General features: G+C 33.2%; 1 non-coding gene across 1 annotated transcript; it reads right to left on the bottom strand.

Moving 5' to 3' along the window:
- Positions 1 to 306: 306 nt before the first annotated feature.
- Positions 307 to 413, bottom strand: LOC133793166 (small nucleolar RNA R71). Its single transcript, XR_009874624.1, has one exon. It is a non-coding gene; the product is annotated as a small nucleolar RNA R71 (small nucleolar RNA).
- Between the last annotated feature and the right edge of the window lie 2,693 nt (positions 414 to 3,106).

The following is a 3,106-nucleotide window of genomic DNA, read 5'->3' as shown; positions in this document are numbered from 1 at the left end:
TATTGTCCTTCCTACCACTTCTGCTACCTATTTTGAGCTTAAACCATCAATCATTCAATTGTTACCATCTTTTTATGGGTTAGATAGAGAGGATCCTTACATGCATGTCAAAGATTTCTTAGAAATTTTCTCAACATTTAAATTTCAAATTTTTTTTGATGAGTCGGTCAAACTAAGATTGTTCCCTTTTTTATTAAAAGACAAATCAAAAGCTTGGTTAAATTCCCTTCCCACGGGGTTCATAACTACATGGGATCAACTTTGTAATAAATTCTTGCTAAAATTTTTCCTATGTCTAAAACTGATAGTATGAGGAGAGAAATCTCCGAGTTTTTTCAAAAAGATAATGAAGAGATTTATGAATGTTAGGAAAGATTTAAAGATTTATTTTTAAAATGTCCTCATCATGGTTTTGAAAAATGGAGACTTGTAAAATATTTTTATGATGGTTTGACTCCCTCTAACAGTCAAATGATTCAATCTATGCTTACTGGAATTTTTTTAAAATTTCAAGGACAAGAGGCTTGAGACGCCCTTGAAGATTTATCTGTCAATTCACAACAATGGAATTATTTTGATCCTAGGTCTAGGTCAACTAATTCACCAAAAAGAGGAGGAATGTATGAAGGAAAAGATGAATTAGACCTAAGAACATCCTTAGACAAATTAGCGAGAAAAGTAGAAGCCTTAGCCATAAGCCAAACTATAAATTCGCCAATACAACCAAGAAAAGATGTTTGTTCTATATGTTCTAGTCCTTCCCATAATGCCCAATCATGTCCTTCCAACCAAGAAGCCTTTTCTGAGGAGGCCAAATCTCTTCATGCTTATGGGAAACCAAATGATAGCCTATTTTCATCCACTTACAATCCAAATTGGAGAAACCATCCAAACTTTTCATGGAGACAAAACAAGCCTCAAATGAATCAAGGGCACCAATACAACATGCAAAACTAAACTCATGCCCCAAAAAATAAACCACATCCTCAAAAAAGTAAACCTTCATTAAAAGATACTTTATAACAATTTATGCAATCCACTCAAGAAATCCTACAAAATCAGTCTCACTCAATTACCAAACTCGAGACACAAGTAGGACAACTTGGTACTGCTTTAGCTGATAGAGAAAAAGGAACATTCCCTAGTCAACCTATCCCAAATCCAAAAGGTCAATATGAGATAGGAAATTCTAGTCATAATGGAGAAGTCAAATCAATTTCAACTCTTAGGTCCAGAAAGAACATTGTCAAACTCGATTCCATACCCGAGGTTGAAAAAGAAATAGAAAAGAGTCAACCTTCTAGTTCTAATGCCAATGACTCTTCAAATAAGGAAACTCCAATCCATCCTTTCATTCCAAAAGCCCCATTCCCACAAAGATTACTTCCAATTAAAAAAGACGGTCAATATAATGACATCTTAGAAGTTTTTAAACAAGTTGGTATCAATATCCTTTTCTTAGATGCCATTAAAAAAATTCCCGCCTACTCTAAATTTTTAAAGGATCTTTGTACTGTTAAAAGAAACACTAATGTTCCTAAAAAGGTATTTTTAACTGAATAAGCTAATTCCATTATTCAATATAAGAGTCTTGTTAAATATAAAGATCCTGGGTGTCCCACAATTTCATGCATTATTGGTGATCATTTTATTAACAAGGCTTTACTTGATTTGGGTGCTAGTGTGAATTTATTGTCTTATTCTGTTTATAAGCAACTTGGTTTGTGTGAACTAAAACCTACTTCTATAACTCTTCAATTAGCCGATCATTTTGTGAAAATTCCTAGAGGCATTATAGAGGATGTTTTGATAAAGTTTGATAAATTTATTTTCCTGTTGACTTCATTGTTCTTGATACTCAACCTGTGGAAAATGTGCATTCTCAAATTCCTATCATTTTACGTAGACCATTCTTAGCTACATCTAATGCAATCATTAATTGTTGTAATGGTATTTTGAAATTTTCTTTTGGAAATATGACTGTTGAATTGAATGTTTTTAATGTTGCTAAATCTGTTGAGTGTGAGGAAGTGCATGAAGTTAACATGATAGATAGAATTTGTGAAGATGATGGAAATAACTTACTTGACTTTTGTGAAAAATACTTTGGTATGAATTTGCATGTTGATGATTCTAAAGATGATGTGAATTCTTTGCTAGAGTCTATACCCTTAAATGAATCCAAAGTTGAACCTTTTTCACCCTTAGATCATGTTCAATCAATTTCCGAGTCTCCAAAGTTAGACCTTAAACCTTTGCCAGAAAATTTAAAATATGCTTTTCTAGGAGAGTCTGAAACCTTACCTGTTATCATAGCATCTACCTTAGATAAAGAACAAGAAGATAAATTGTTAGATGTCCTTAGAAAACATAAAGAAGTCATAGGTTGGACCATTGGAGACATTAAAACAATTAGCCCATCCATATGTATGCATAGAATCCATCTAGAAGAGAATGCTAAAACCTCTCGGGAATGTCAAAGAAGGTTAAATCCAAATATGAAAGAAGTAGTTAGAGAATAGGTCATAAAATTATTAGACGTAGGTATCATTCCCTATTTCTGATAATCAATGGGTTAGTCCAGTTCAAGTTGTGCCTAAGAAGTCTGGGATCACAGTTGTTGAAAATGAGAAAAATGAATTAATCCCTACTCGAGTACAAATGGGGTGGAGAGTGTGCATAGACTATAGAAATATAAATAATGTTACTAGAAAATACCATTTTCCATTACCCTTTATTGATCAAATGCTTGAACGTTTTGCTAGCCATGCATATTATTGTTTTCTTGATGGGTATTCGGGATATAACCAAATCCCCATTGCCCCAGAAGATCAAGAAAAGACTACATTTACATGCCCTTTTGGGACTTTTGCCTATCGTCGCATGCCTTTTGGATTATGCAATGCTCCTGTGACTTTTCAAAGGTGTATGATTTCAATTTTCTCTGACATGGTTGAAAGATTTCTTGAAGTGTTTATGGATGACTTTTCTGTATTTGGTTCTTCCTTTGATGAATGTTTTCACCATCTTTCACTTGTTTTAATTCGTTGCAAAGAGAAAAACCTTGTGCTTAACTAGGAAAAATGTCATTTTATGGTTAAAAAAG

The sequence above is a fragment of the Humulus lupulus genome, chromosome 7 (assembly GCF_963169125.1).
Source record: "Humulus lupulus chromosome 7, drHumLupu1.1, whole genome shotgun sequence".
Lineage (NCBI taxonomy): Eukaryota > Viridiplantae > Streptophyta > Magnoliopsida > Rosales > Cannabaceae > Humulus > Humulus lupulus.
The sequence above is the reverse complement of the archived record's forward strand: the minus strand, read 5'-3'. Positions and strand labels throughout refer to the sequence as shown.